This window comes from Trichechus manatus, unplaced genomic scaffold (genome assembly GCF_000243295.1).
Source record: "Trichechus manatus latirostris isolate Lorelei unplaced genomic scaffold, TriManLat1.0 scaffold00008, whole genome shotgun sequence".
NCBI lineage: Eukaryota > Metazoa > Chordata > Mammalia > Sirenia > Trichechidae > Trichechus > Trichechus manatus.
Window position 1 is genome coordinate 32,997,286 of NW_004443944.1, and position 14,354 is coordinate 33,011,639.

The 14,354-nt window shown below is 41.6% G+C and overlaps 1 protein-coding gene across 2 annotated transcripts in view; it reads right to left on the bottom strand.

The window, feature by feature from the left end:
- Positions 1-13,043, bottom strand: part of CSNK2A1 (casein kinase 2 alpha 1) — a 70,645-nt gene extending 57,602 nt beyond the window's left edge. Inside the window, exon 1 of one of the 2 annotated variants that reach the window (XM_004370488.1) lies at positions 12,875-13,043. The gene's annotated coding sequence lies outside the window, so the exon portion shown is untranslated. The remainder of the gene's footprint in view (positions 1-12,874) is intronic. The other variant, XM_023725539.1, reaches the window with a different exon arrangement.
- Between the last annotated feature and the right edge of the window lie 1,311 nt (positions 13,044-14,354).

The window sequence follows — 14,354 nt, forward strand, 5'->3', positions numbered from 1 at the left end:
GAAGGGATGAGACCAGTGGAGTATCTTAGATGGCCGCTCACAGGCTTTTAAGACCCCAGACGCTACTCACCAAGGTAGAATGTAGCGCAATGTCTTTATAAGCTGTGTCATGCCAATTGAGCTAGATGTTCCCTGAGACCATGGTCCCCAGCCCTCAGCTCCCCAGGGAGTCTGGATGTGTCTAGGAAGCTTCTATGACTCTGCTTTGGTCAAGTTGTGCTGACTTCCCCACTATTGTGTATCACACACAGTATTTTTAAAAAGTGAATCAGCTGTTAAGTTGAAGCTGGGTGATAGGATCATACTATTCTATTTTTATGTATTAGAGTTTTTCATAATAAATATCGTAAAAAGTGATATAGTTGCCAACATTTAAAAAAAAAAACTTAAAAAAAAAATCAACCTTCAGTTTCTCAAAAGAAGGAAGAAAGGGAGCGGAGGTAAGAAGGTCTATCTGGTAACATTGATTTTGCATTCCTGCATGACAAAAATCAGTTAGAGCCCACTGTCCAACAGTAGGCTCTAAAATCTTCCGAGTGGAGATGCCACAGGTAAACATGGATAGCTCCAGTCATTTATCTGACCTGTCTGATTCCTAAGCATTTAAGTTAATAATTCCTGCTCTATACTATACCATTAAAAAATAAATAGTAACTGGGAAAAAATGTGGGCAAAGAAAATGTTCAGCATCATTACATGCAATGGCAAACACATTTAAGTTCTCAATTTAGTACCATTTACTCCTTGATTTAGTTTCCATTACTAATCAGACCTTTTTTTTTTAAAAGCACCTTGGAATAGTTTACAATTTGCCTTTTGACTATTAAATACAGAACTGACCGTGTATTCACAGGAAAATTCTAAATAGCCTAGGCCCCTCTGTGCTCCAACAGCAACCACTCTGTGCTTACTTCTTCCAGCTAGCACTTACACTGTACTGATTACATATTTGTCTCTCTAGTTAAACAAAGCTCCAAGGATAGACAATCATGCCTCTGCATCCACAAGAGTCTACCATGAAGATGGCAAATAGAAGAGTGACCCAGAAATATTTGTTGAAAAAATAACAAATGCAACAAATGATAAACCAAGCAAATGTTACAGTTATTACAAATAACGAAAAGGGGAAACTACTATTTGGACTACAAATTATGGCACTGAAAATGGAGTTTATCAATGAGATCAGGGTTCATGAATTCCCTGAAAGTGTATACGAAATAGCATGTGTAAGCGTATTTTTTGAAGAAAGGTGCACAGCTTTTACCAGATCTCAGAGGAATTTGTAAACCTCAGCAGAACTAAGAATCCTGAGTTAGATAAACAGGAAATGTACATTTTTAAGATGATAAAAGATCAATTTTTAAAACGTTAATTTTATAATTTACATAAATTATTAAAACTTAATTTTCTTCAATCAAATACCATCCATTCTTTTCTGAAGGAAGAGAAGAAGACAATGTATCCTGGGCTTCAGTGTTTGTCCCAGCAAGAGATCTAAGTTCGATGAATAACAAAATGTCAGTTTCAGAGAAGATACAGTGGCCTTCAGAGCCAGGTGAGGATAAGAGTTTTACAAAAGTGAACTTTATTATTTTATTTTAATAATATTTTATTGTGTTTTAGGTGAAAGTTCACAGCAAATCAGCTTCTTCTTTAACAATTTTTATATGAATTGTTCCGTGTCACTGGTTACAATTTTTACAATGTGTCAGCATTCTCGTTATTTCCATTCTGCTGCTTTTATTTCCATTGATCTAGCTTCCCTTTCCCTCCTTGTCTTCTCATCTCTGCTTCTGGGTAAATGTTGACCATTTGGTCTCATATAGTTAATTGTTTAAGGGAAGAGATTACTCAGGGTGATAACTGTTTATCTCATAAGCCAATCTATTGTTTGGCGGAGAGGTGACCTACAGAAATAGCTTCAAATCCAAGTTCAAAGGTTATCTTAGGGAGATAGTCTTGGGGGTTCCTCTAGTCTCTATTGGTCCAGTAGGTCTGCACTTTTTTAGGAATTTGAGTTTTGCTCTACAATTTTCTCCGATTCTATCTGGGACCTTCTATTGCGTACCTCATCAGAACAGTAGGTAGTGGTAGCCAGGTACCATCTAGTTCTTCTGTCTCAGATTAGAGGAGGCTGTGGTTTGAGTGGGCTATTAGTCCCGTGGACTAGTTTAGTTTCTTCTTTGAACCTTTGATTTCCTTCAGTCTCTTCTGCTTCATCTGAGTACAGACCAATAGTTGTATCTTAAATGGCTGAACTTTATTTTTGTCTCACACTACCACTTAAAAAAATAAGAACTTGAATTTCTTCACAAGCATCCAACCTTCAATCTTTCAGTCTTATATTTTTACATATAGAACTTTCTGTGGAAAGAAAATTATGGTCAGAGAGATACCCTAAAATGGTCTTTTCCAAGCTTAAAAGCTGAGGTCATTTTAAGCAATGGTAAAAAACAATGATGACTCCGTGAAACATCTTACAACATGAATGAATCCGGAAGGCATTATGCTGAGTGAAATCAGTCAATTACAAAAGGACAAATATTGTATGAAAAAAAAACTTCAAGAAAAGGTTTACACACAGAAAATATCTAGGTCAACTGGCAAAACATAGTTCATAAAGAAAATGCTCTATGTTCTACTTTGGCGAGTTATCATCTGGGGTCTTAAAAGCTTGCGAGCCGCCATCTAAGATACATCTATTGGTCCCGTCCCGTCTGGAGCAAGGAAAAATGAAGAAAACCAAAGACACAAGGAAACTATTAGTCCAAAGGACTAATGGACCACATGAACCACAGCCTCCACCAGGCTGAGCCCAGAACTAGATGGTGCCTGGCTACCACCACCGATCACTCTGATAGGGATCACAATAGAGGGTTCCAGATAAAGCAGGGGAAAAATGTAGAACAAAATTCAAATGCACAAAGAAACAAAACAAACAAAAACATCAAAAAACAAACCAACCAACCAACCAACCAGACTTATTGGTTTAACAGAGACTGGAAGAACCCCCAAGACTATGGCCTCTGGACACCCTGCTAACTTAGAACTGAAGCCATTCCCGAAGTCCACCTTTCAGCCAAAGATTAGATAGGCCTATAAAACAAACAATAACATATATGAGGAACATCCTTCCTAATTCAATCAAGTATACAAGACCAACTGGGCAACATCTGCCCAAAAGCAAAGATGAAAAGGCAGGAAGGGACAGGAAACCTGGACTAACAGACATGAGGAACCCAGAGCATAAACGGAAAGGAGGAGAGTGCTGACAAATTGCAAGGATTGCAACCAATGCTACAAAACAATTTGTGTATAAATTTTTGAATGAAAAACTAATTTAAGCTATAAAATTTCACCTAAAACACATACACAAATAATATTTTAAGATTGCTGGCCTCCTGAATCTTAAAACTGCTATGATATCCAACTACTGAACTTCCTTAACATCTAAATCATTGCTTCCCAGCATTATTCAAAGTCAAGACACACAGAGAAAATAATATCTGTACGGTATACTGGAGTAAATGATCCAGACTGCTCCTGGCTTGGATGCCCTGTGCCCTGCATGAATGGCCAGAGGGTTGAGAGGACCAGTATCTAAACATATCTGTCTGTAATCTCCTATCACAGTACACTGGTTGAGAAATTCTGGTTTAAATAACCTGTAGAGATCATGAGGTGAATAGTCAAAATCCATGCAGTATGTTGAGAAAACCATTTCATGACTCCCCTTATTTCAAGAGATGTGCAATCATCTCCTGCAGCTTTCAAGAATAGTCCAGATATACCATTTAATGGGGAACCATTTATTCTGCGAGATCCTCTATATGGAGGTCATTGGTACAAAAAAACAAAAACAACACAAACTAAATCTCCTAACCCTAGCTTGGGAGAATAAGCCAAAAGAAAAGAGGTTAATGCTAAAACAGACGTAAGATTAAATTATCTTTTCCCCCCCTCTACTTCATACTGATTCTCTTTTCCTGTCTCAACTTAAGGTAGTAACCATGAACAACAATATTATCTCTCACCTATCAAACTAATGATACATAAGTAGTGGTTTTTTGTTTTTTAAACTGGGAAAAAAACATACAGCTCAAAAAGGTTAACAACTAGCTGTCTGAGTTCCTCTAACCCACTCTGACCTTCAAATCCCAAGATTCCAAACACACACTGAACAAGCAAAGAAATGACCTGGTTAAAACCAACAGTGTAAGTTTTTCCTCGTTCTGTTAAGGGCCTCAATTCAGATATAAATATTCACAATATTTGCTAACTCATGAAGTTACTCCTTGAGTAAACCTGTAGGATCATTTAACTTTGAGATTACAATCCCAACATACCATTGTGGCCTTCTGCTCTTATTCCCACCTACAAAAATTATACTGCTTTTGTTTTAAAAGGCAACACAAGTATTTCCATAAAACAAGCTAGGAGGTATGGTGTAACAAAACACTGTGCTCTCTGGGTGACTTTTGTTTCTTCACCTTTAAACCAGAAAAGGGATCAAAGCGTTCGTTTTTCTAAGCAGATTAAAATGTTTCCGCTAATAAAAACCTGTCAGAAAAACCCACAAGTCCAGAAAGTTATTTAAAAAAAAAAGGAAAGGAAAAAAAAAACCAAAAAAACAAGTAGCCAACGTAAGGAGCCCTAGCGGTGCAGTGGTTAAGAGCTCCCAGCCACTCCTTGGAAACCCTCTGGGGCAGTTCTACTCTGTCCCACAGGGTCGCTATGAGTCGGAATTGACTCGATGGCAATGGGTTTGGTTTTGGTTTGGCCAACATAAAGGTGTTTAAGGTGTGATATGCACAGAACTAAAAGAGATTAATCTAATTATACCCTGGTATTTAATCTTACCCAAGTCCTGATGGCGCAGTGGTTAAGTGCTTGGCAGTTCGAACCCACCAACTGCTCTATGGGAGAAAAGATGTGGACGTCTTTTTCCATAAAGATTTACAACCTTGGAAATCCTATGGGGCAGTTCTGCTCTGTCCTATAGGGTCGCTATGAGTTGGAATTGACTTGACAGCAATGGGTTTGGTTTTATTTTTGTTTATTTAACCTTAAGACCCTTACTTTGGATAATGTAGAATTTTCTATGCAGGGAAACACTATCAGCACTAATGTATTTAAAAAAAAAAAAAAAAAAAAAAAAAAACTTGCCCACCATAGCAACATAAGGTTCCTTATATCTAGGACTGAAAGACACAGAATTTGTAGAAACCAGTGAAATGCCACTCCTAGCAGTGTCTTGTGATACTGTGAATTCTTTCACCTAAACTTTTAAAAAGACTGAATCCTTGATTTCTATAATGCAGAAAATACTGTGTCTGATCAACAACTAAAACCAAAAAACAATAACAAAACACCAAACCAGTTGCCATGGAGTTGATTCCGACTCATGGCAATCCCATGTGTTTCAGAGTAGAGCTGTGATCCATAGGATTTCCAATGGCCGTGAACTTTAGGCAATAGACCACCAGGGCTTTCTTCTGAGATGTCTCTTGGTGAATTCAAACCACCAACTTAACTGTTTGTACCATCCAGGAACTCCAGGTCAACAAGGTCTGTTAGAATCTACTCTGGAGCAACATAATTTTTTTTAAACTACCAATTGCCTAAAACTCAATGCAAACATACTGTTTATTAAAATGACAGCAGCTCATTTTCCTTAATAATCCTGGAGAACATTTAATTTGAAGAGCTAGCTGGTCAGATTTCTCTCTATAAAGAAACAACCAAATGATATGACACTATTTTTGAAATTACTCATTTTAGGAGTTCAAAGAAATTTAAGTATACAAACACATTTAACACTGTTGTGAAACAAAGATGGTGAATAACTTGGCCCAGGTCACCCAATGAATTCTGATAAACCAAGGATTAGCACAGATCTTCTCATTTTAAATCTAGTGTCACAAGCATTATTATTACCTTAAAATGCTTATCCCTGACCTAATCCCAAATAGCAAATCATATCAGTTCTTAATTTCTGAACTCGTACAAATTATACTGTAATATTTATGCAAATGTTAGTCATATAGTTGTCCTAATAGTTATTGTTATAGATTGAACTGTGTCCCCTAAAAGTATGTGTTAACTTGGCTATGCCATAATTCTCAGTATTATGTAATTATCCTCCATTGTGTGATCTGATGTAATTATCCTGTGTTGTAAATCCTAACCTCTATGTTAATGAGGCAGGATTAGAGGCAGTTATGTTAATGAGGCAGCATACAATCTACAGGATTAGGTCATATCTTGAGTCAATCTCTTTTGAGATATAAAAGAAATTAAACAAGCAAGCAGAAGAGAGGGACCTGACTACCACCAAGAAAGAAAAGCTGGGAGCAGAGCGCATCCTTTGGACCTGGAGTCCCTGTGCTGAGAACCTTCTAGACCCAGTGGAAGCCTGATCTCAAGACACATGTAGATCTCCAAGGAACGCTGGGATCACAGATGTTGAAAGGAGACAGGGACCTTCCTCTAGAGCTGACAGAAAGACTTCCCCTTGAGCTAGTGCTCTGAATTCAGACTTCTATCCTCCTAAACTGTGAGAATAAATGTTTGTTAAAGCCATCCACTTGTGGTATTTCTATTATAGCAACACGAAATAACTAAGACAGTTATTATAAATATCACACCAGTTAACATTTTAGGGGGACTGTATCTGGTACTGTGTTAAGCGTATTAGACGCATCATCTCAATTAATCTTCACAAAGACCCCCTAAGGAAACTGAGGCACAGAGAATAAAGTGACCTGTCAAGTTAATACCAAGAAATGAGGCAAAGCAAGGGTTCTCAGGGAGCATAGCTCAAAAGCCATGAGTTTCAACTGTCTGGACTGGGATACTAGGCCAGCTCTAGGTCTGAGATACCTTGGTTGAGACACTTAACCTTCATGTGGCCTAATTTTCCTTACTCTAAACCCAGAAGTCAAGCAGATCTTCTAAAAAGTCCTTATGCCCTAAAATGCTCTGATTCTACAACCATCTTTCTATTCAGATAACTAAAAAAGAAACTGTCTCATTTCTTCCATCATCTTAAGACCCCCTCACTAAAGTTTAGAGTCCACATTTTATGAATCTAATCAATAGGATACTGTTACAGAACAAAAACAAAAGGCTTTTCTTAAAAGCTAGAAACTCCATTCTGTAGCTATGATTCCCAAATATGAGTCTGAACCTGAAATAACAATGACAGGGAGAAAAGACTTTAAAACTCTGAAGCAGGGTAGGACGTGTGAGAGAACAGACCATTGTATAGGTGGTTATCAATTAAAAAAAAAAAAAATCCATTTCTATCTCCTCTTAAAAAAGGAATTAAGTCTTCAAAAGGTTGTCACATAAATCCACTGCTTTATTCAGCCAATAAAAACTAATAAAGAAATTATGTCATTTATCCAAGAAGTTTATTACCGACATGCAAGAATCACCTTTTTAAAGAAGCCTACCAAAATGGCCAAGAGCTCTAAAATCTACATTTTACCAAGCTGGTCACCTAGCCCTTCAAACTGCATTTAAGGACACTAACAAAGTATTTATATATCGAGAGAGAGTTAAGTTCCACTCAACATTGTTATTCTGTGAAGTCTTTCAGGGCCAAATCATCTTACTGAATAATCTTTGCTGTCTTTGTTCTCTGCAAAAGATTCTAAAACAAAATCGGCAAAACTCCTGTATTAGTTTTCTATTGTTGTCATAACAAACTATCACAAATGTCACGGCTTAAAACAACACAAATTATCATCTCCAGTTTCTATAGTTCAGAAGTTAGGTGAGCTTGGCTGGTTCCTCCGCTTAAGGTCTCAACAGGCCAAAATCAAGGTGCCTACAGGGCTATGTTCCTTGCTAGAAACTCTGGGAAAGAATGCGTTTCCATTCAGGTTGCCGGCTGAACTGAACTCCTTGCAGTTGTGGGACTAACAGTTTCCTTGCTGGCTGTTAGCAAGCTGCTCCTAGAGGTGGTCCACATTCCTTATCATGTTTTCCATGTGGCCCCTCCAGCAATGGCAGGTTGATTCCCTGTCACACTTCTAATCTCTCTGAATTCCCATTCTGCTCCATCTCTCTGACTCCAGCTAGAGAAAGCCCTCAGCTTTTAAGGGTTCATATGATTAGATTTAGTCCCTGGATGATGCAAACAGTTAATATGCTCGGCCACTAAGAGAAAGTTTGGACGTTTGAGTCCACCCAGAGGCTCCCTGGAAGAAAAGTTTTGGTGATCTACTTCTGAAAAAAATCAGCCATTGAAAACCCTATGGAGCATAGTTCTACTTTGACACATGAGGTGATCTTGAGTTGGAAATGACTCAGGGCAAATGGTCTTTTTTATGATTAGATTGGGCCCATCCTGAAAATTCAGGATAATCATCCTATCTTAAGGTGCTTAATCTTAATTACATCAGCAAAGTACCTTAACATGTAACTAACAGATCCACAGATATTCAAGTGATTAGGGTGTTTTTTAGGGGGGCCATTCTGCCTACCAGCCTGCCCTCTGGCCTCAAAGATTCAGGTTCCTCCCAAATAAAAAAACATTCATCCCATCCCAAGGTCCTCTAAAGTTTTACACCATTACAGCATCAACTCAAAAGTCCAAAAATCTCAACAGTACAAAAAGCCCCAAATCTCATAATCTATATCAGGTATGGATGAAGCTCTGGTTATGACCCATTAAGTACAACTCCTGGGGTACAATTCCTAAGAAATAAGTTATCTGCTCCCAACATACAATGGTGGGGCAAACATAGAATAACAGTTATAGACATTCCAGTTTAAAGAGGGAGAAAATGTTAAGATAAAATGGAGTCTCTGATCCAAAGCAGTTTTGAAATCCAGCTGGGCAAACCTCATTACATTTCAAAGCATGGAAAAATCCTCTGGCTTTTAGCTTTACCCTCTGGGTTCCTGGTTCCATCCACTGTATCACCCTTCTTTTTAAAATAAAAGTAGCACCTTTGTAACTGCGTAGTTTTACGAGCTTGCTTCTGGCCAGTAGAATTTTGGGGGTCCAACAGTCTTCTTTAATGTCTTACCCTCTCTGTTCCTTTCAATCCAAGCTGGCAGCGTTTCTGCTTGTATAAAATTCTCAAGAACCTTATGGACTTTGTGTGAAATTCACAGGTGTTCACTCCATTAAACATAGTCTATGTCCACAAATCTTTTCAAAATAATCCTTCTCTATCTTTGCCTTCTGTTGAGAGGGCTGAGGGATGACACCCTTAAGCTTCCTAGAGGCCCCTAGTTTGCCTGGGGGATCTGTGAGTCATGCCCTTAATTTCTTCAAAGAGTCTTTTGTGTAACTGAATGCTCTATCTTTTGATATCTCTGAGGCTTTAGTAAAAGGTTGTACAACCACACACTCCCTTTTTACTCTGCCGTTTTTGGAAGCAATCTTAATTTTAGTGTCTTTAGCCATCTGGATAGGCTGAGGATTTCCCAAATCAAGCCTTGGTCCTTTTGGTTTAACATTTCTCTCCTTCCTCTCACATGTTCTAATAAGCAGCAAGAAGAAACCAGGCTGCATCTTCAACACTTTGCTTGGGAATCTCCTCAGCTAAACATCCAAGTTCATAGTTTACAAGTTGTTTTCCACATAACTGCAGGACACAATTGTTACGCTTTTTTGCAACCATGTAACAAGGATTCCCCTTCTTCCAGTTTCCAATAACATATACCTCATTTCCTTCTAAGCTCTCAGGGACAGTACTTTTAGTATCCATATTTCTTGTAATAGTTTGTTCATGATGACACAGGTATGCTCTAAGGCAATTTAGGATTTCTCTATCGCATTCCTCAGTTCCTTCTGAGCCCTCACTAGCAGAAATCCCTAGCATCCACATTTCTACTAACAATCTGTTCAAGGTAATCTAGGCTTTTTCTATCATGCTTCTTAAATTTCTCCCAGCTTCTACCAACTGCCCAATTCCAAAATCATGCACACATTTTTAGGTTAACAGAACCTCACTTCTGGTACCAAAATCTTTACTACTGTTCTATTGCTGCCATACAAATCAGAACAAATGTAGTGGCTTAACACAACACAAATGTATTACCTCACAGTTTCTGTAGGTCAGAAGTCAGATGGGCTTGGCTAGGTCCTCTACTTAGGGTCTAAAAAGGCCAAAATCAAGGTGCCCAGAGGGCTATGTTCTGTTCCTTGCTGGAAACCCTGGGGAAGAATGTACTTCCAATCATTCAGATTGTTGGCTGACTTGAGTTTCTTGCAGTTGTGGGACTGAGGTTCCCATTTCCTTGCTGGCTGTCACCTACAGGCTCATGCTTTCCATGCAGCCCCCTCTAGAAATTGGCAAGTAGAGTCCTTCTCACGCTTTGAATCTGACTCCAGCTGGAGAAAGTGCTTAACTTTTAAGGGCTCATGTGATTAGACTACGGAGCTCCAGTAGCATGGTGGTTAAGCGCTCGGCTGCTAATGAAAAAATTGGCAGTTTGAACCCCCCAGCTGCTCCGCGGGAGAAAGACGTGACAGTCTTCTTCCATAAAGATTACAGCCCAGGAAACTGTGGGGCAGCTCTACCCTGTCCTACAGGGTCATTATGAGTTGGAATTGACTTGATGGCAATGGGTTTATGATTAGACAGGACCCAACCAGAAAAGCCAAGATAACCTTCCTATTTTAAAGTCCCTTTTGTCACATGATGTAACACATTCACAGATTCGGGGGGATTAGGGTGTGGACACCTTTAGGTGGAGAGATCATTCTGTTTACTGTTGTTGAATGCTTCAGTATATTCCAACTCACAGTGACCCTACAGAACAGAACAGAACAGAACTGCCCCATAGGGTTTCCTAGGCTGTAATCTTTAAGGGAGCAGATCGCCAGATCTTTCATCCTGTGGAGCAGCTTGTGGGTTTGAACTACAGACCTTCACAGCTGAGTGCTTAACCATTGCTGCCACCAGCACTCCACATTCTGCCTACTACAAATGCCAAAACCCTATGCAAGGCTTTAAATTCACCTCCTAACAAAAATTTCCCCTTTCTTCAACAGAGGATGTGAAGTAAAGATGTATGTTCAGAGATAACGACAATAGTAAAAATATGGACTCATTCTGGAAGAGAGTTGGTAGGCAACTGGAGAACTAAAAATACACGTGGAAAAGAAGCTGCCAATGGTTTCACCACCAAACAGCAAGGCAATTCACTCATTACTCAGAAACTAACCTATGTTCCCTTTCTCTTCTCCACTGTATCCTATACGAGACAGCATAACTAAACATACTTTTTTTTTTTTTTTTAAAGAAAAGTTCCCCCAGGGTGATCTAACTTCGTCATCAGTTGATAAATCAATCTAAGCAGCTTCCAATTGTTTCATTCTTTCTCCAAGTCATACCTCCTCCCCCAACAGCAGATGAAAGCCAAGTATTTCAAAGTCACAGAAGAACAAACCTGCCCAGGTAAGACTGCATGTGAACTTTTCAAAATGACATGGAGGAGAACTAGTATTAGTATTGGTCCTGGTCTTTCAGCCCCAGGTATATCAAGCCAATTAGCTTAGAACAAAACAAAACACTGCAGTAACTATGAAGATAATATTCTGGTGCCATGCATACTTTCAAATTCTTGATCACAAATTTTACTCAGAATGAACAACTGCAAATATACCAGCTAGTCCCTTTAATAAGATCTACTGAGCACTTACTACCTGCCAGGCACTGTGCTAAGCATCTGACATGAACCGTCTTATTTACTTCTCACCTTAAACTTTTGAGCTACAAGATATTATCATCCCCATTTTACAGATAGGAAAACTGCGGCCGACAGAGGTTAGTTCACACAGTTAAGTAGTAGTGGCATTGATATTTGAGAATCCAGGCAATCTAGTTCTTAACCACTGGCCTCTATTGCCACTCCTTAGATGGAAAAAGGTCTCCAACTCAGAAAATCTTCCCTTCCTAGTTTTTGGGTTTTTTTCCATTTCCCCTCCCCAGGCTGACTTCGCATACAATTCAGCAGTTGAAAGGTAATCAAGTCTTCCCAAATAACTTGCCGTCTCCTTTTCAAAACTCTTTCCTCCCCACAAAAGCAACAGCCAAGAAGCAACTTCTGACCCTGACTTTGCTTCTCAAAAAACAAACTACAGAAGCTCCACCCATCACCTGCCTAGCCCAGATATGTTCCAACACTGCAAAAAACAAACAGTAAAACAAAAAGTCCTACTCTTTCAAAACGTGACCAACTTACATATGTACGTATACATACCCTTAGCCAACTCTTCATTCTACGTCCCTCTCCTCTTCCATCCAGGCTCCCAACCAATCCTAACAACTCCACCCGTTCGACCCTCTTCGTGGTCCCCTCCCCCCTTTCTCCCCTGAGACCGCACCCGGGGCTCCCTTCACCTTGCACCCCGGTCTGCAGGTGCGAAGTCCACCCCCGCCCCGAGGGACCCTTGTAAGGCCCCCTAACTCTGTCCTCCCCCGCAGGAGAGTTCACCTCACTTTACCCAGCAGGCACCACTCCCTTCAGCACTCTCCTCCAGCATCCCCCTTCGGCCCCACCCCTCACGCTCCCCTTCCCCCTACGGCGACCCCCTCCCCCAAGTTGCCTCCTAGTCCCCGCCCCAGTCCAGCCCTCTTCCCGGCAAGAAGCTGGACGCCGAGAGCTGGTTCCCACCCCCGGATTGGCCCCTGCCCCGAAGCATCGTTCCCTGCCCTGGGGAGGGGGGTGGCCCCAGGCCTGCCGAAGGGCTGCAGGGGCCTCGGCTGGTGAGTATGTGGAAGGGGGCAGGGGAAGGCGACGGGCCGCTCGGGAGTCTGCTGGAAGCTTGAGAAGCGGCCGCGCCCTGCTGTCCCACTCTGGGCCACCCCTAGCCCTCAACGACCTCGCTTGGCGGCGCCCACGATACCTGTGGTGGAAGCGGCAGCGGCGGCGGCCGTTCTCCCCTCACCTCACACAGACAATATGGCGGCGGCGGAGGAGGAGACACACGGCTCGGCCGCCAGCCGCAGGGACCAGAGCGAGGCTGCAGCCGCCGCTGCCGGAAGCGGAAACCCCCCCTCCTACCAGGAGATGGGGCGGGACCGCTTCCGACTCCGCCCCCAGCGGAATCTAGCTGACTGCGGCCATGCTGGGAAGTCCTATTGTCTCCCGGGGGGTTCAGTTCCCGACTAAGCCGCAAAATGGAAGGCGTTCTCGAGGTAAAACATGATGAAGAGACTTGAAATGATTACTTGTATTTTATTTTAGTACTCATATTAACTGACTAGGGAGTGAACGTGAACCTCTCACTAAGTGTACAATTGGTTTGACCCAAGCTAAGATGGCGGTCCCTAGGTTTCCCGCACTTCACCCTGCTGTCGAGTCCCACCTGCCTATAAGCCGACCCCGCCTTTCTTAAAAAGAAGCATGCGCTACCTGCAGAGCTGTAGAGCGAAGCATTCTGGGAGTTGAAGTCTCCCCAGCTCGGACCTCTTGTTTAGGTTAGGGCTCCAGCAACACTTTTTTCCTGCTCAAACTTCGAATTCACAAACAGTGGTGGAAAGTTGAATCCTGGGAGAGATTTGGCACAGGAGTCTGGAAAGTGAGGATACTAGCTCTCTGGGGTCGGAGGCCTAATTCTTGCCTCCTACAGGAGGTGCCCATCCAGAATAAAGTGCTGTCTCCTTTTGATCTGCTCCCTCTCCTCCCCAGCCCCCCCAACATGGGCAAACTCCCCAAAGCCGCCATAGGGCACTTTCTACCTGCAAACCTGATTATGGCATATTGTTGTCGTGTGCTGTTGAGTGGAGAGTCGGTTTTCGACTCATCGACCCCATGTAACAGAATAGAACTGCCCCATAGGATTTTCTAGGCTGTAATATTTACAAGAGCAGATGACCAGGTGTTTCTCCCACAGAGCCGCTGGGTTCACTGCGCCAACAGGGCTCCTTGATCATGGCATACTCTTGGTCAAATATGTCTAAAGGCACACTTTTGCCCCCCAAAGATAGCCTAAGCTCTTCAGCTTGGTATTCAAGGCCCTACATAATTTGATGAAAACCCCCTTTTCCAGCCTCCTATTCTGCCACGCCCCCCTCAAATTCCTGATGCTCCCACCCACTAAAACTGCAAACTATTCCTGGAACTTAGCTTGTTGCCTCCCTCCGTTTGTACTGACAGTTTTCTCTGTTACTCAGAATGCTTTCCTCACCCTCGTGTACTGCCTAACTTCCGTATGTTTATTGAACTCATTCAAGGGTCCTTTCCCGGGAGAATCTTCTCTCCCTGAGATACCCAGGCACCATCACTCGACAACCTTACTGGTCCCTAGTCAGGCTCCCCCACCAGACTGTGAGCCCCCAGCGGGCAGGACTGGGTCTGATGATCACCCTGTGCCCTGCAGGCTA